We start from the raw sequence: 19,426 nt of genomic DNA, 5'->3' as shown, positions 1-19,426 counted from the left end.
AGTGTGCGCTCCAATTATACATTCAAAGACAGAGGAAGAGCCATTGGACGGGTATTACTTTCTGGGCCAGGGTTTGCATGAGGTTGAATCATGTGAAAATATCCTGGCTTGAAGGGTTCACTTTGTTTTTTTCTTTTTAGGGCCACACCTGTGGCAAATGGACGTTCCCAGGCTAGGGGTGGAATTGGAGCTATAGCTGCCGGCCTGCACCGCAGCCACAGCAACGTGGGATCTGAGCAGCATCTGCAACCTACACGACAGCTCAAGGCAAGGCCATATTCCCAACCCACTGAGCGGGTGCAGGGATTGAACCCACATCCACATGGATACTAGTCGGCTTCGTTTCTGCTGAGCCACGACAGACTCTCCTGGGCCCAGCCCTCTTGCTTCAAGGTATGTCAGCTTTTCCAAGTCTACACCAGCTCTAGAGCTCCCTGTGGGATTGGCTGGGTCCTTCATCGTGACTGCATCACAGTTCAGCTTTTCTCTCAATCCTGTTTCCTTCATTCCTTTGGGAACCCCCGAACAGTTCACTTTTAAGCCCTACAAATTCGTACCTAAATATCCATGACCTCAATCTTTCAAACCAATGCCCGGAGGGAGTATGTGAATTAAATACAGTACTTGAAGAGCATGTATATATATTTCCATGCGCTTGTCCACATGGGATCCTTGAAAGTCACTGCAAGTTTCACACTTGTATTTTCTACACCAGCCAGCACCACTTTGATTCCAGGCACTGATCTATAATCGGGGGGACTACGTGATCTGCAGGGTGGCCTTGAGCTGGAGTGAAATTGACTCTGTGGTTTCTTTTTTCTTTTTTCTTTTTTTTTGTCTTCTTGCCATTTCTTGGGCCACTCCTGCAGGATATGGAGGTTCCCAGGCTAGGGGTCAAATCAGAGCTATAGCCGCTGGCCTACGCCAGAGCCACAGCAATGCGGGATCTGAGCCACGTCTGTGACCTACACCGCAGCTCACGGCAACACTGAATCCTTAACCCACGGAGCGAGGCCAGGGATTGAACCTGCAACCTCATGGTTCCTAGTCGGATTCATTAACCACTGACCCACGACAGGAACTCCTGTTCTGTGGTTTCTATCTATAGGCACTGCTAACCAGTGTAAACCAACAAGTAAGAGATTCAAGCTGGTTATTCTGTCACATCCACTGTGCCTGGCCCTGTCGGAAACTCTAGGGCCAGTCCTAGAGTGAGCATCGTAGGTTACAAAACCAATCACATTCCATTTCCAGCTCCTTCTTTCTTTATGCTCCTAAATTCTTCTAACCACTTTTCCCAGAGCTCATTCACTTCTCACACATTTATATTCCATCTGAATAATCAGAGACAATAAACTGGAATATTTATTGCCGAATGTCTGTTTCTTGGCACCTTCAAGACCCACGGGGGAAAGAACTGAAATGGATATGAATAGGGATGATGATTCTCATGAGCCTTCTTCTACAGTGTGATCTGTGTCATACTGCGACTTTCCATCTCGGTATGAATCTCATTCCACAGCATATCAGAAATCACTATGTTAAAAAGAAATAATGAAACCTACTTTTACTTTGAGCCCTAATTTTCACAGAGACACAGACATGCAACTTTAGTCACTTTGGAGTGTCTACCTCCTCGCCCCGAGATTGTATCACCTCTCCATTTCCCACTGCCCACAGGCCCAGGATAATAACCCTTCTACTTTTTTTTTTTTCTTTCCATGGAACCCACAGCATGAGCAAGTTCCCAGGCCAGGGGTTGAACCCCAGCCACAGAATGACAATGCCAAATCCTTAACCACTGGGCCACCAGGGAATGCCACCCTTCTACTTTCTGTTTCTGTGCATTTGGCCACTGTAGATATGCATATTAAAGGAATCAAACAGTCTTTGTCTTTCTGTGACTGGGTGATTTAACTGAGCATAATGTCCTCAAGGTTTTCTTTCTTTTAAAGACCTGATAATATTTCATTGTTTATGTATGCCGTATTTTATTTATCCATTTATCCATCAGTGAACATTTGGGTTGTTTTCACCTCTAGGTTATTGTGAATAATGCATCTGTGAACATGGGTGTGCAAATATTTCTTTAAGGCCTTTCTTTCAATTCTTTTGGCTATATACCCAGAAGTGGGATTGCTGGGTCATATGGTAGTTCTGTTTTTAATTGTTCAAAAAACCACCATACCTCACCATTTTACATTCCCACCGATAGTGAACAAGTGTTCCAATTTCTCCACATTCTCACCAGCACTCGTTATTTTATGTTGTTGTTGTTGTTTTAATTGTAGTTATCCTATTGGGTGTGAGGTACTTATGCTATTTTTGTTTCTCCTCACCAGTGCATGGGAATATGCCTCTTGCTTCCATTGCAGAGTTTGTCATGGGAAACTCAGAGTTATGGTAAGACCTTCAGCTACATCCTCACACTATCTGCTTCTTAATAAACTATGCAGAGTGGACCGTGTGATTCACATGCTTCATCATTTCCCCAGTCTCCAAAACCCACCAGGGGGATGGCAATCGAGGCAACAAGATCACCATCTTAATTTGAGTTCAAGTTTATGCTCCTGATTAGGGTGAGCAAGATTTGATGGGGGTACAAAATGGGGATTTCATATTCAATTTAATATGCGTTCTACAGTGTCCTCTAAAGCAATATACATGTATTTACAATTTTTGCTGCATTGCCACTGTGCAAAATGCAATATCTGAAATATGTAAAGTGTTGAATGAATGTTTAGTTATCAGTTGAGATGGAAGAGAGGGAGGGAAAAATGGTAGAAAAGAGTTGAAAGGAGGAGTTCCCATCGTGGCACAGCAGAAATGAATCCGACTAGGAACCATGAGGTTGTGGGTTTGATCCCTGGCCTTGCTCAGTGGGTTAAGGATCCGGCATTGCCGTGAGTTGTGGTGTAGGTCGCAGATGCGGCTTGGATCTGGTGTTGCTGTGACTGTGGCATAGGCTGTCAGCTGAAGCTCTGATTTGACTGCTAGCCTGGGAACTTCCGGGTTGGGCCGTAAAAAAAAAAAAAAAAGAAGAGTTGAAAGGAAACTACTATGAGGTACCACCTCACACCAGTCAGAATGGCCATCATTAATAAGTCCACAAATAACAAATGCTGGAAAGGGTGTGGAGAAAAGGGAACCCTCCCACACTCTTGGTGAGAATGTAAATTTGTACAACCACTATGGAAAACAGAATGGAAGTACTTTAGAAAACTATACCTAGAACTACCATATGGCCCAGAAATCCCATTCTTGGGCATATATCTGGACAAAATTTTCCTTGAATAAGACACATGCACCTGTATGTTCATTGCAGCACCATTCACAATAGCCAAGACATGGAAACAACCCAAATGTGCATCAATGGATGAATGGATTAAGAAGATATGGTATATATACACACAATGGAATACTACTCAGCCATAAAAAAGAATAAAATAATGCCATTTGTGGCAACATGGATGGAACTAGAGACTCTCATACTAAGTGAAGTAAGTCAGAAAGAGAAAGACAAGTACCATATGATATCACTTATATCCGGAATCTAATATTTGGCACAAATGAAACTTTCCACACAAAAGAAAATCATGGACTTGGAGAACAGCCTTGGGGTTGCCAAAGGGGAGGGGAGGAGTGGGATGGACTCAGAATCTGGGGTTAATAGATGCAGACTATTGCCTTTGGAATGGATAAGCAATGAGATCCTGTTATATAGCACTCAGAGCTGTATCTAGTCATTTATGATGGAGCATGATAATGTGAGAAAAAGAAATGTGTATATATATATGTGTGTGTGTGTGTCTGGGTCAGCTTGCTGAACAGTAGAAAATTGACAGAACATTGTAAACTAGCTATAATGGAAAAAATAAACATCATTACAAAAAAAAGTTGAAAGGAAATGAGAAAGAAGCAGGGAGGAATGGTGGAAGGAGCTAAATAAGGTAAAAGGAAGGAAGGAACAAACAAATGAAAAAATGGAAAATACGTCTTTTGATCATCATTTCCAGGTATGGAGTCTGGTTAAGCTTTTAAAAAAATGTTATGCAGGTGATTTTGGAGCATAATACAGTTAAGAATAACTGAGAAGATAAGATGTCCTGAAAAGACTGGTCTCTGAAAAACACCAACTTTTAAGTAATAGGGAGAAAGAGAAAATCCAGTAAAGGGAAGAAAAGCAGCAGATAAAGAGAGAAGAGGAAAACTATGAGATAGTGGTGTCATTGAATCAAGAAAAGAGACAACTTCTAGAAAGTCATATTCAACAACCATCTAAGATTGTGAAAGATCAAGAAAGGTTAGATTGAAGTATGCTCAACCACAGCACCCATAGGGGAGATATTTCTGAACTTTTCCAGAGCTATTGTCATGAAAGTATGGGTGACAAAGTAGTAGATTTAGAGTAAATGGGAGTTGAATAATTTGAGCAAATATAGATTCATTTAAGAAGCCAGAAGAGGAGTTCCCGTGGTGGCTCCGCGTTTAACAGACCCCCGACTAGTATCCATGAGGATGCAGGTTTGATCCCTGGCCTCACTCAGTGGGTTAAGGATCCACCATTGCCATGAGCTGTGTGTAAAGTTGTATATGCAGCTCGGATCCCACGTTGCTGTGGCTCTGGCATAGGCTGGCAGCTACACCTCTGATTTGACCCCTAGCCTGGGAACCCCCATATGCCACAGGTGAGGCCCTAAAAAGACAAAAAAAAAAAAGAAGAAGAAGAAGAAGTCAGGAGAGGAGAGTGAGAGGTTGAAATTACAGGAAGTTAAAGCAAGTAATTAGTGAGTAGAAATCCTAGAAGAAAAAGGGAAGTGGTGTCACCACAAAGACAAACATTAGTGCCAAAGAAGATACAACCACATAGGACCTGGTGTTGCAAGTGCCTGTTTTATAGTTAAATAAGTGGCATGTGGAGGGAAGGTGGAGTTTATACCTAATCACTTTAATTGCATCAGCTAGATAATATTCAGTTATTGGGAGAGAAAGACAGAGGTAGAAGTTGGGTTGGAAGGCTTAAGGGGAGTTACCCAAGTTGGGAATATTCATTGCTAGAATGGAACTAGGCACTGACCTGAAACAGAACCTCACTCAGCTACTAGTCTTTGTGTATGTCATATCAGCTCTCTAATATGCTGTCTTATAATTTGCAAAATTGATAATGCTAATGATTTTAGCATTTACCTCATAGAGTTTTTTGGTGAGGATTAAAGAAGCCAATCCAGGTATGGAAACTAACATAGTGTCTGGTGCATAGTAAGTACTTAATATAAGATATTGTTTTCTAAAGACAAATCAGTGTAAAGTTTCTGAAGATGAGTTTTATTTCTGTTTTTTTCCCCACCTCACACTCTTATCCATCACCTCTAGTCCCATCCCCCATTCTTTTAATTGCCCAAGACCAAAATAACTTGCTTTTTTTTTCTTTGTTTGCTTTGTTTTGTTTTTGGCTGCACCTGTGGCGTGTGGAATTTCCTGGTCCTAGGCCTGAACCCGAGCCAGACTACCAGGGAACTTTTACCTTCTCTCTCTTCTTATATGCTACATATTCAATCATTCAGCAAACCCTGCTTTAGCTCTATCTTCAGAATGCATCCCGAATCCAATTTTTGTGACCAGTGTTGCGGAAATTTGGCCTTTGCTCACTGGTGCCCAGTAAAAACTCGGAGACAAAGTTTTGGGCAAAGGAGAAAAAAATAGCTTAATTGCTTTGCCAGGCAAAGAAGGGTCACAGCAGGTTAGTGCCTTCAAGACAGTGGTCCCCTTTGGGGGAGATTGGGAGGTGGCTTTATAGTTGGGGAGTGGAAACTAGGGCTGCAGACAAGGATCAGGGTAGAGGCAAGCTTGCATTGTTTGCAAAGCTGGTGGTCTTCTTTCCAGAATGAAGAATGCTTCATCAACATCTTCCCTTTGTTGGGGGGGTTAGTTGTGCAGAAGAACTCAAAGATGTTGTTATCTCTATGCCTTGAGGAGGGACTAGGACCCTGCCCCAAGGCTGCACTATTGTCTCCTGACTGTTCCTTCCTGGTCTCTGCATCCCCTCCCTTCCCTGATTAGCAACTGTTTGAACCTGCCCTTTGGAACTCAGGGAAGGTCAAGGAGGCTGAATGAAGCCTATTTCCTAAAAATGGGGGACACAGAAAGGCTTGTGTGCCCAGGCCCCCCCACCCCCAAGGCCCTGACTGGTTTTAGTACTAAATTGAAATATTATCAAAGGTTTCAGAGGGAGAAAAAGAGGCTAGATTGAGAGAAGGAGAAGAAGAACAAAAGAGGTGGCCTGACTGTGCTCAGGGTGCACTTAGGCCAGGGAGAAGCACAAGGAACATAACTTTCGTAAGTAGGTGTATGAGGTGCCTGCATCACCAGTTCAGATATGAAAATTCTCATGAAACTCACTCTTATCATCATACAAAAATAAACTAAATAACATATATAATCATCTTTCTTTTTGGTCTTTTTAGGACCGCACCTGCAGCACATGGAGGTTCCTAGGCTAGGGGTCGAATCAGAGCTGTAGCCGCTGGCCTACACCACATCACCGTGGGATCCGAGTCTGCAACCTACATCACAGTCCACAGCAATGCCAGATCCTTAACCTGCTGAGGCCAGGGTTAGAACCCACAACCTCATGGTTCCTAGTCAGATTCGTTTCCACTGCGCCACTACGGGAACTCCTAATGATTGCTTTAACAAAACACACCAGTGTGCTGAAAACAAAATAATCCAATGACCTAAACTCCAGAAAGTGAAAAGGTTTTTATAGAAGTAAGGTGCATTGCAGTTCTCATCTGTGGTGGAACCGCAGGAAGAGGAATTCACCAAAGACAGTGAGTGTAGGGAAAAACAAGTTTTTAACAGGTGCCTATGCAATGAAAGCATCAGAGAGGCGGGAAAGGCCAGATACTTAATCCATATCTAGATAGTGTATAAATACTGCCTATTTTTTCATTTTTCTTTCCAATTCATTTTCCACCCTTCTCCACCCTGCGCTATCCCCAGAAAGATGACCTCTGTTGTTTACAACAAAGGACTTCCTTACCTTTTGGTTCCTGCTTGGGTTTGGCCAATGGGAGACACAGACAGGATATTGGAATGTGGGGAGAAATTAAATACAGTGTATGTATTCCCCTGGTTTCTTCCCTGAGGCGTCACCATTGTTGGCTTCTGTTTGCCTCCTGAAGGCCACAGCTCCTGTCAAATTACTTGAATACATGTCTACCTCTCTGGGTTCCAGTTGCCACCTCCTTACAGCTTCAGATCTAGGCATGGTGATATCTCTTTTCTCTTGTCAGTAATAGAATATTGCCTTAAACCTAGTGAGTTTCTCTAAATGTTGCCCACATTTTTGTTACTAGTCATATGAAACTCTTCTCAAATTACCATTACCCAGGGAATGCAGTATCTGTTTCCCTCAAGGATTCTGGCCTATACAATAAGGCATCCAAGGTCAAGCGTCATGAGTAGTGTGTCCACCCATGACAAAGTGGAACAGACTTGGACTGAATGAAAATGGAATTCAGGGAAACGATCACCTGTGGACCCTTTGAGGTCACAATTAGACACACCAGGTCTTTAGTTACTCTGAAATTTCTTTGCCCTGTCGGTTTGTGGATCATGCATTTTCATAACTTGAATATAATGTGCTACATGCAGGCTACCCAGAGTCTCTTTTGAGTATTTTGCAATTTAGTCCCTACAGACAGTGACTCTCCCCTCCCCCAGCTTTATTGCGGTATAAGTGACATATGACATCGTGTAAGTTTAAAGTGTACGACATGATTTCACCTATGTATATGTCACAAAGTGATGACCACATTAAAGATGAGTTAACACATCCATCACCTCACAGTTATTTTTTTGTGATGAGAACTTTTAAGATCTAGTCTCTTAGCACCTTTCAAGTGTACAATAGAGTATTGTTAACTATAGTCGCCAGACTGTAACTTATTTATCTTATAACTGGAAAATTAAACCCTTTGACCATCTTCACGCATTTCCCCCTGCCCCTGGTAACCAACAATCTACTCTTTGTTTCTATAAGTTCAGTTTTTTAAGATTCCACCTAAGATCCTATAGTATGTGTCTTTCTTTCTTTGGCTTAGATTACTTAGCTTAATCCCCTCAAGTTTCATCCACGTTGCAGCAAATTGCAAATTTTTCTTCTTTATTATGGTTGAATATTCCATTGTATGTATATGCCACATGGTCTTTATCCATTTTTCTGTCGGTGAACACCTTAGGATATTTCCATGAGTTGGTGCTTGTCAATAATGCTGCAATGATCCTGGAAGTGCAAATATTTCTTTGAGATAGTCATTTCATTTCTTTTGGATAAATACCCAGAAATGAGATTGTTGGATCATATGGTACCTCTGTTTTTTTTCTTTCTTTCTTTCCTTTTTTTGGTCTTTTCTAAGGCCGCACCCACGGCATATGGAGGTTCCCAGGCTAGGAGTCCAATTGGAGCTGTTGCTGCTGGCCTACACCACAGCCACAGCAATGCAGGATCCGAGCCGCATCCACGACCTACACCACAGCTCACAGCAACGCTGGATCCTTAACTCACTGAGCGAGGCCAGGGATCAAACCCGCAACCTCATGGTTCTTCATCAGATTCTTTAACTGCTGGGCCACGACGGGAGCTCCCGTTTTTTTTTTTTTTTTTTATTTCTTGAGTAACCTCCATACTGTTTTCCATACTGACTATACCAATTTACATTCTCACCAAGAGTGTACAATGGTTCCTTTTTTCTCCATCTCCTCACCAGCAGTTATGGCTTGTTTTTTTGATACTAGCCATCCTAACAGGTATGAAGTAATATCTCATTGTGGATTGGATTTGCATTACCCAGTGATAGTGCTGTAGAACACATTGTCATGTGTCTGCTGGCCATTTGCATGTCTTCTTTGTAAAGATATCTATTCTGGTTCTTTGCCCATTTTGAAATTGGAGTATTTGTCTTTTTACTCTTTAGTTGTATGAGGTGAGTGCTGGTTGCTGTTAAGCCCTGTCGCATTTCTCAGTCTCTGTCTGATCCCCAGAGGTTGAACTCCACGGATTCTCCCAGTGATCCCCATGAGGGGAGACTTGAGTGGGCCTTTCTGGAAATGTCCTGTAACACCTTGGGCTCTCTTTTCCCATTGGAGGAAGCAGAAGCCCAGGGGGAGCCTTTCAGTGCAGCAGTGTGCTGGCCTGGGGGAAGGATGATCTGGTCAAGGTGAAATACTCCTCCTATCCTTCCGATGTGGTCCTTCCCAGTCTTTATGGCCCCGGGGAGGTGCTTCAGCCTCACCCCTGGGTTCTGGGATTTTTACAATGGGTTCTTTTCTATTTTTCTATGGATAGTTGTTAGCTGGTCTTCTCGTAAGGGGGACGAAAGTCATGAACAGCATATGTTGTCGTCTTACCATTGTCACCTTGGCAGTGGCTCTTTCTACAGCACTGGGTAGCTCATTCCAAAGGATGTTTACATAGGGAAGAGGTAAGAACAACATAGCTGTGCACTATTCTGCAGAATTTTTCCATACAAACTTGTTTCAATTATGAGTGGATGGATGACCTCACGGGTCAGGGCATTTTGTGCGTGGATGATGGAGAAAAAAGGCCATCCGTTCTCAAAACTTGTTCTTCTTTGAGAAGTTAGCTAATTGGATAGTGAGGCCAGCAAAGTTTGTGATAACATTCTGTCAGTTGGTAGCGGTATGGCAAATTGAGAAAACTCTCATGACCTTTGATGGTTGTCTGGGGAGAAGCAGGACTTAGCCTGTATTACTGTTACTTGAGTCATTTTCACCTGCATCATTCAGTGCGGAAATATATGTGCCGTGGGGACTTGACCTCAGGCTGCTCAAAATGCATACTCTTCCTAGTTTCCATGGAGATGGTTGCAGTGAGGCCAGCTTGGGTCGTGTACATGGCTGTGTCTGGGGAGTGTATTAAAATTGTGCCTGTGACCAATTGTGCTCGTCTTCCAGGAGACAGCATACATTACTATCTTTTGGTGCTACTAGCATAGCTGTGGGGATGGAAAAGGCCAAAGAGTGTACCTTGATTTTCGTAATGGCCAAGCATCCTCTGAATTGAAGGAATACAGTAGTCAGAATACAGACATAAAGCAGAAAGACTGAGAGCTGGAAATCAGGGTAAATTTTGTTATAAATTGGAAAATCTGAGCAGGAGAGGAGCCACGGACTGTGATGAGCAGTGTGAGGAATAAAATACCCAGAGGCTTAGTGAGCAAGGGGTCACACGGTCTGCATTACCTCAGAGATAACTACTGGCCACTGGAGAAAGGGTTTTTTAGGGCAGTGCATGAGTTCCATCTTCCAAATGAGAAGAGGAGACTTCAAGGGATGTAGGCTATATGGTCAGGTGGCAATTAAAAAATTGGGGCTTGGAGGAAAGGGGGAGCACCACCTACCTGGGGCAAAGACCCACCTCCGAAGGGAGTTTGGGATGATAGAGAATGGAGACGGTGAAAACTCTGTGTTGTCTAAGCCACCGATACTCCTTGAAGTATATTATAGTTGATGTCTTCTATTTTCCAACATGATTTTCAGTAAAACCCTTAAAGAGGTAAGATCTTGTTTTTGAGGGAAGAGGGAAACTGCAGTATCTCTGGCTGGGCTTGCAGGGTGGGCAGCTGATCTCCAAGCATATAAGTGAGAGAGAGGAGAGAGAGGCGAGGAGGGACAGAGACAGAGAGAGACAGAAAGACGGAGACACCACACATGAGACAGACAGACCGACAAACACACACACACAGATTAAAGGATAGCAGACCAAGAACCCTAAGTTCTTTAGCCAAAGCAGGAAATGCAGCCCGAGGCTGTTGATCAGCGGAAAGACCTCATGACACAGTTAGTTAATAGAAGAACCATGACAACAAACTACTACAAAGGATATAGAAGAGTCAATCAGGAACTAATTTTCATGAACACAAACGGAAAAGTTGTCCCGTTTATGGATGGCCTATGGTGCTGTGATGTATGGATACTCCTGGTTCTGCTTTCATACAGATCTATGATGTGAAGCCAAACAGTTGTGTACTGGCTGATTGATTGAATCCCAAGAATGATTCAGGGAAATACTGTATTCAGATTCTCATCTTAGATATGAGAAAAATGTGAGTCTCAGATAGCTTAAGTGATTTGCTATTTGTGATACAATGAATAGTGTCAGAGGAGAGTAGCTCTGCACATTTTTCTCTGGATTCCTGGTTAAGTGGTCCATCTTTGTGACTACAGCTTCCTCATGCTGTTCTCGGTAGAAATTCCAAACGAACCAGACACATTAATGAAGAGAAATTCCAAGTGGTGTCGGTAGACAGGCTGGACTCCTAGACAGGTTACCATAAAGAAGCATAGCCTAGTTTTTTTTTTTTTTTTTTTTTTTTAATGTTTAAGACCTTGCCTTACCCTCAGACTCAATAATGGGTGCTCCTTTTCTGGCTCTGATCTCCAGCTTCCCTCATTAGCCATAGTTTAAACTTTTCTCCACTGCTCTGCTTTACGCTGCTGTGGGCAAGCATTTTGTTGGATCCAGAAAAGTCTCAGAACTTTACAACTTAAATATACTGGCTCCTTTGGACACTGACTACTAAATTCACTCCAAACCCATATGGAGCACTTCGGGGTAATGCCTTGGTAGACACCCATCTTGGGCAACTTAGGTAAACTTGAGTTATTCCTGTCTATGCTACCAAGGTTTCTGAGGATAACGAGGTAGACATGCTCTCCACAGCTCCTAATTAGAAATATCTGAGATCTGATTTGGAAGCAGGCAGAGCCAGCTCACAAACAAGGAATTGAAGCAGGATATGATGCCAGAGGGATGGGCATGAGTGAAAGTTGGGCGAGAGGGTGTTTAAGGAGAAATAACATAGGTTGTTATACTAATATACATATGCTATTGTGTGGTGTCATATGCTCCATTTACCTTCTCAGCATCAAGGCAATAATTACTCTAACTGCTGACAGTCTTGCATGTTGACAGCTTATAGATGAATTCTTCCTTTAAAATTTGCTTCAAATAAATGGAGCTACCTGTCCTCTCCAGGGGCAGCCTGTATCCACTAACTGGGTGGAGTAAGGGTATGTGGGCCTAACTCTCTCTTTTTATTTTTATTTTTTTGCTTTTTTTGCTTTTTAGAGCTGCACTTGTGGCACATAGAAGTTCCCAGACTAGCAGCTGAATTGGAGCTACAGCTGTCAGCCACAGCCATAGCAACACAGGATCCAAGCTGTGTCTGCGACCTACACCACAGCTTATGGCAAGGCCACATCCCCAATCCACTGAGTAGGTCCAGGGATCGAACCCACATCCTCATGGATACTAGTCGGGTTCGTTTCTGCTGCACCCTGACAGCAACTCCTGTGCCCAACCCTCTTGCTTTGATGTATATCAGTTTCAAGTTTACCCCAGCTCTAGCACTCCCTGTAGGATTGGCTAGGTCCTTCATTGTGACTGCACCAAGTAGTAGCTCCATTTGCAGCTGCTGTGGAAGCTATAATATCTTCACTACAACAGATTAACACTGTCTCAAGCACATGATAAATCACCAATTATCTGGCTTATATATTCTTTTCTGTCCCTATCAGAAGAGAGAATCAGAAACAGTTTGCATTCACTTGGGGCAGACAAACAATATACATGTATAAGCCTGCACCAGGGCTAAAGTAGCTGGTCATTCCACAAAACATTACTTTGTTATTGTATATCTATGAGGTCATGCTGAAATGAGCTGATGAGCAAGAAGTGACTCATATGCTAGAGACTCTGCATAAGACTCATGCACTCCAGAGGCAAAAGATTAATCAGGGACAAGAGAAATGGCATTTAGATGTATCTATGAAGTGATGAACATTTTGGCTCTACATCATAATTTATTGAAATTTATTTTCATGTTCCTTTCTTTTCTAATGTAAGCAGTAGAGAGCTCAGAAATAAACGCATAAATATATGGTCAACTAATCTGATAAAGAATACACAGTGTGGATAGAATAGTCTCTTTAATAAATGGTGTTGGGAAAACTGGATATCCACGTGTGAAAGAATTAAATTGGACCCTTATCACCATATACAAAAATCAGCTCTGTATGGATTAAAGACTTAAACATAAGATCTGAAACCAGGGAGTTCCCATCGTGGCTCAGTGGTGCAGCGGAAATGAATCCGACTAGGAACCATGAGGTTGTGGGTTCGATCCCTGGCCTCGCTCAGTGGGTTGAGGATGTTGCATTGCCATGAGTTGTGATGTAGGTCACAGACACGGCTCGGATCTGGCATTGCTGTGGCTGTGGTGAAGGCTGGTGGCTACAGCTCCAATTGGACCCCTAGCCTGGGAACCTCCATATGCCATGGGTGCAGCCCTAATAAGACAAAAAGACAAAAAACAAAAACAAAAACCTGAAACCATAAAACTCCTAGAAGAAAATATAAGGAATAAGCTTCTTTTACATGGATCCTGGCAATGCTTTTCTGGTATATTATACCAAAAGCAGTGACAACAAATGTAAAAATAAACTAGTGGGGGTACATCAAACTAAAAAAAAAAAAATCACCAAAATAAAAAGGCAACCTATGGAGAAAATATTTGCAAGCCATGCATCTGATAAGGGGTTAATATCCAAAGATATATAAGGAACTCAAACAACTCACTTGCAAAAAAAAAAAAAAGAAGAAGAAAAGAAAAAGAAGAAAAAGACAACCTAAGTAGACATTTCTCCAAAGAAGATATAAAAAGCCAACAGATATATGGAAGAATTCTCAACACCACTAATCAACAGAGAAATGCACATCAAAACCACAATGAGATATCATCTCACTTCTGTTAGGATGGCTAATATCAAAAAGACAAGATACAAACAAGGGGTTGCCAGGATGTGGAGAAAAGGAAAACCTTGTATGGACACTGTTGGTGGGGATGCAAATTGGTATAGTCACTATGAAAAATAGCATGGGTATTCTTCAAAAAATGAAGACTTGAACTACCATATGGTCCAGCAATCCCACTTTTGGGTATATATTCAAAGGAAATAAATTTGGCATCTCAAAGAGATACTTGCACTCCCAAATTCATTGTGGCATTATTCACAATAGCCAAGATATACAAATGGCCTAAGTGTCCTTCAACAAATGACTGGATAAAGGAGTTATATGTATATAATATAGATTATGAAATATTATATATATAATGAAATATTATTCAGCCTTTAGAAAAGAAGGAAATGCTGCCATTTGTGATAAGGTGGATGAACTGAACTTGGAGGACATTATGTTAAGAGAAATAAGCCAGGCACAGAAAGACAAATATTGCATGATATCACTTATATGTGGAATCTAAGAAAAAGTGCAACAGAGAAACAGAATAGAACAGTGGTTGCCAGGGTCTGTAGGGTGGGGGAAATGGGGAGATGTTGATCAAAGGGTATAAACTTTCAATTATAAGATGAATAAGTTGTAGCGATCTAATATACAGTATGGTAACCATAGTTAGTAATAATAATGTATTATATACTTGAAATTTGCTAAGAGAGTAGATTTAAAGTGTTTTCACCACACGCACAGTCACCTTTTTTTTTTTTTCTTTTTTTTGTCTTTTGTTGTTGTTGTTGTTGTTGCTATTTCTTGGGCCGCTCCCGCGGCATATGGAGGTTCCCAGGCTAGGGGTTGAATCGGAGCTGTAGCCACCGGCCTACGCCAGAGGCACAGCAACGCGGGATCCAAGCCACATCTATGACCTACGCCACAGCCACAGCAACGCTGGATCCTTAACCCACTGAGCAAGGGCAGGGACCAAACCCGCAACCTCATGGTTCCTAGTCGGATTTGTTAACCACTACGCCACGACGGGAACTCCCTAATTTCAGCACTTCTAAATGTATTGAGACTTGTTTAATGGCGCAACATGTGGTCAATCTTAGTGAATTTCCTATATGCTCTTCCAAAGAATATATATTCTGAAGTTGTTGCATGTAGTGTTTTATAAATATCAATCAGGGCTACTTGATTGATAGTATTGATCAAGTCCTATCTTAATGAACTCGTCTTCTTGTTCTATTAACACCGAGTTAAGAGTGTTGACATCTCCAAATATATTCGTACATTTGTTTTATCTCCTACCAGTTTTGCCAATTTTTGCTAAATGTATTTTGAAACTCTGTTTTTGGGTGCATACACATGTAGTATTTCTATATCTTCTTTACTAATTTACTCTTTATCATTATGAAATTCCCTTTTTACCTCTGGTAATAATTCTCATCTTGAACTCCATTTTGTCTCACATTAATATCAAAGCTTCAATTTTTTTTTAGTTATGGTGTTATAGTTATAGTTATGTTTAGTTATAGTTTAGTTAGCATGTTCTTTCCATCCTTGATATTTTAACCTATGTCTTTATATTTAACATGTATTTCTTGTAGATTGCGTATATATAGTTGTCTTTTAAAATCCATTCTGAGAACATCTACCTTTAATTGAAATATTTTGACATGACGTCATTATCTACATTGTTAGCTTATTTTTTTTACCATCTTTGTTTCTTTTCTAATTATTCTGTATGTTCTTTGATCATTTTTCTCCTTTTTTTTGACTTTTTTTTTTGAATTGCCTTTTAGTATCGCATTTTATCTCCAGTTGGCTTACCTATATGTCTTTGTTTTCTTTTTCAGTGGTATTTCTAGTGTTTAAAGTATGCATCTTTGGAGTTCCTGTTGTGGCACAGTGGAAATGAATCCGACTGGGAACCATGAGGTTACAGGTTTGATCCCTGGCCTTGCTCAGTGGATTAAGGATCCGGCGTTGCCGTGAGCTGTGGTGTAGGTCACAGACGCAGCTCGGATCTGGTGTTGCTGTGGCTGTGGCTGTGGCTGGTGGCTACAGCTCCGATTAGACCCCTAGCCTGGGAACTTCCATATGCCACAGGTATGGCCCCCAAAAGCAAAATAAAAATAAATAAATAAAATATAGTCTATGATAAGCTAAAGATGCATACACTATGCATCAAATACTATGATACTAGGCCACTTTTTTTTTTTTTTTTTCTTTTTTTAGGGCCGTACCCACAGCACATGGAGGTTCCCAGGCTAGGGGGTCCATTTGGAGCTACAGCTGCTGGCCTGCACCACAGCCACAGCAACACCAGATCCAAGCCACATCTGCAACCTACACCACAGCTCTTGGCAATGCTGGATCCTTAACTCACTGAGCGAGGCCAGCAATCAAACTCGTGACCTCATGGTTCCTAATCGGATTTGTTTCTGCTGTGCCATGATGGGAACTCCTAGGCTGCTTCTTGTATAATGCAAGAAGCTTAAAATAGTATATTGCCATTTACTCCACACCTTTTGTGTTATTGTTCATTTTACTGTTACATATATTACAAATTGAACAGTAAATCATTTTTATTTTTGATGTAAAGCATCAACAAAATGGACAAAAATCACTCTTTTTACATCTACTCATATATGCTCTTTCTGGTGCTGTTCATTCCTTTGTATGTATCTGAAATTTTAATCTACTATCATTTTCTTCAGGCTAAAGGCCTTCTTTTTACCATTCTTATAGTTCAGGTTTTATGGTATCAAACTGATTCAGCTTTTGTTCATCTGAAAAACCTCTTTCTTTGCCTTCACTTTTAAAAATCAGTTGAATTATACATAATTTACATACATAAAATACAGTCATTTAAAGAGTTCTTAGAGTTTTGATAAATGTATGTGCCTGTGTAACTAACACTGCAATCAACATATAGTACATTTCCATTATTCCCAAAGTACCTTTGTGTCCATTTGCAATCAATAATACCTCCCAACCCCAGAAATGCACATCTGCTGATTCATTTTCTATCGTTATAGATTATTCTTGCTTTTTCTAGAATTTTATTTAAGGGAAGTAATTCAACATGTATACTCTTCTTTTGACTAGCTTCTTTTACTCAGCATATTTTTGGGTATTTTCATATTGTTAAGCGTATCAATATTTGTGATAGATAGAATTCTAAAATGGGTCACAAGATCCTTGCCTTCTGATATACGTATAGCTTCTCCAAGTTATGCAGTCAAACCTTGATCTAGGTGCGTCTATGAAGGAATTTTACAGATGTAATTAAAGTCCCAAATCAATTAACATTAAAACAGAAAGCCTGTATTTTATTTAAATTCTACTTTCAATCAATTGTTGCTAGTATATAAAATTATCACTGGTTTTTCTATGTTCAATTTGTATCTTCTGTCCTTACTAAATTTGCTTATTAGTTCTAAGAGCTTTTTTGGTTGATTCTCTAGGATTTTCTAGAGACACAATCATGGTGTTTGCAAAGAAAGACATTTAACTCCTTCCTTTCCAATTGCAATGGCTTCTTTCCCTTGCCTATTACAGCGATAAAAATATTCAGTTGAATGTTGAAAGGAAGCAATGGGAGTGGACATTTTTGGCTTTTCCTGAGTAGGTGGAAACCATTAAGTCTTTTATCTTTGAATATGTTTTTGTTAGTAGTATGTTTTTAAAATAGATATCCTTTATAAAGTTGAAGAAGTCTCCTTATATTCTTGGTTTGCTGAGAGGTGGTGGTTGTTGTTTTTTTTTTTTTTTGGTCAGGAATAGATGTTGAGTTTTATTAAAAGATTTTGATAATACCCATTCTATGGGGCATGCAGTTATATCTCATTGTGGTTTTGATATTCATTTCCCTAATACTTAGTGGTGTTGCACATCTCTTCACGTGCGTGTTGGCCATCTGTCTGTCTTCTTTGGAAAAATGTCTGTTCAGCTCCTCTGCCTATTTTTCAATGGGGTTGTTTGTTTTCCTTGTTGTTATTGAGTAGTATGAGTTCGATTCAATGTGAAACCAAGCGGGGCCCTGTGGGACTCCTGGGCACACAAGCTTTTCTGTGTCCTCCATTTCTTGTTTTTGGAGAGTGGGCTTCAGCCTCCATGACATTCCCTGAGTTCCAAAAATCAGGTTTCAAACTATTGCTAATCAGGGAAGGGAGGGGATGCAGAGACCAGGGGGGAAGAGTCAAGAGACAATAGTGCAACCTTGGGGCAGCCCTGGTTCCTCTTCAAGGAATGTACATAACAATATCTCTGATTTTTTTCCACAGAACTGAAACCCCCAATAAATGGAAGATGTTAACGAAGATCGTTCATTCCAAAAGAAGGATCATCAGAACCAATTCTGGGGCCACCTAAACACCAGCTTTGAAAATCAATGCAAGCTCGCATCTACCCTGATCCTGTTTTCCACTCCCAAACTATAAACCCACTTCCTATCCGCTCCCAAAGAGGGGCACCATCTTTAAGGCATTAATCTGCTGTGGCCCTCTGTGCCTGGCAAAGCAATAAAGCTGTCTTTTTCTCCTTCGTCCCAAACTTTCTCTGCATTTCTATTTGGCACTGGCAGGCAGAGGCCAAGTTTCACAAGAAATCTGGGGGGCTCGTCCCAGGATCTGCCTGTGGGCAGGCGGCCCAGCCGGGCTCTTGGCTTGATCGGATGTGCCGAGGTTTCTCTCCACGCCAGTCTCCCTTCAGATGAGTAGAAGCTTGAAAGACTCGTTCAGAGGCCACATCTCTGAGAGTGTCCTGCTGCAGGGCTGGGTCCCAAGCAGACCTCTCTGACCATCTTGGAAGTTGGAACTCTGGGGTTGAAAAGTGGTTGGAAGGCAAGGACTACCCCAGCAGCTGCCGAGGCTCCACTGGCCTTGGGGGAACTCGTTCCTTTCCCTCTGCTCCTGCCCACTCGAACTTCCCACTTCAAGAAACCTCTTTGGGAAGGAGAAAAGTAGCATCTGAGACGTTGCAGCATCTCTGCCAGCATCTGGGTAAGTCCCCTGGCATGCACTCTGATGCCCCTTGCATCTGGTCCACTGGGGACTTCCAGGCTCTCACCTGGAAGTCTATTTGTAAAGGCGCCACCTGGACTCAGGTCCTGGGCTTAGTGGGACTTGGAAGCCAATTTGGGATTTGGAACCTGTGGCTTCCTTTTGGCTGGAGAGGATTTCGGTTTTGCTTTGAGTTCTGTGCGCGAGGATTTAATTCCATCTGATGATACCCTAGGAAAGATGTTGACAGAGGTTCTAGCCTAGGCCTCGGTTTTGCGTGCTAAGGAAAAGCAAAGCCAATATGGGAAATATCTCTGAAATTCCATCAGGCAGTTCCCTGGAGAAAATGGCAGGCAACTATAAGCCAATGACTAAGATACCGGGGCTTGCTTAGTTGGAAGAGACTGTGGGGTCTGGGCTGAGTGTTTAGGTAAGAGGCTGATCTGATGCCTTTCCTGACTTTGGCTGCCTTAATAGAATTTGTTGGGATAAAGGTGAAGGTATTACATGAGAGTGTTTGCTCCGAAGAAGAGGGACAAGACTCCCCCAGGCCTGTTACGGTTTTCTCAGGTGACCGAGAAATTTAACGGGGGTTGTGGAG

The 19,426-nt window shown here is 41.7% G+C and overlaps 1 protein-coding gene across 41 annotated transcripts in view; it reads left to right on the top strand.

Annotated features, from left to right (window-relative positions):
- IGSF1 (immunoglobulin superfamily member 1) overlaps nt 1-19,426 on the top strand; it is a 504,513-nt gene that overhangs the window by 174,995 nt on the left and 310,092 nt on the right. For 35 of the 41 annotated variants that reach the window (XM_085006617.1, XM_085006604.1, XM_085006615.1 and 32 more), the window contains one exon: nt 18,109-18,825. The gene's annotated coding sequence lies outside the window, so the exon portion shown is untranslated. Of the gene's footprint in view, nt 1-140; nt 394-2,342; nt 2,404-18,108; nt 18,826-19,426 lie in introns of all 41 variants that reach the window. The other 6 variants (XM_085006598.1, XM_085006614.1, XM_085006583.1 and 3 more) reach the window with 3 other exon arrangements.

Source organism: Sus scrofa, chromosome X, assembly GCF_054392235.1.
Source record: "Sus scrofa isolate SSC_HxYL_T2T_F1_AM1 chromosome X, Sscrofa_HxYL_maternal_Yorkshire_Landrace_v2.0, whole genome shotgun sequence".
Classification (NCBI taxonomy): Eukaryota; Metazoa; Chordata; class Mammalia; order Artiodactyla; family Suidae; genus Sus; species Sus scrofa.
Note: the sequence above shows the minus strand (reverse complement) of the source record. Positions and strands in the feature narration are given on the sequence as shown.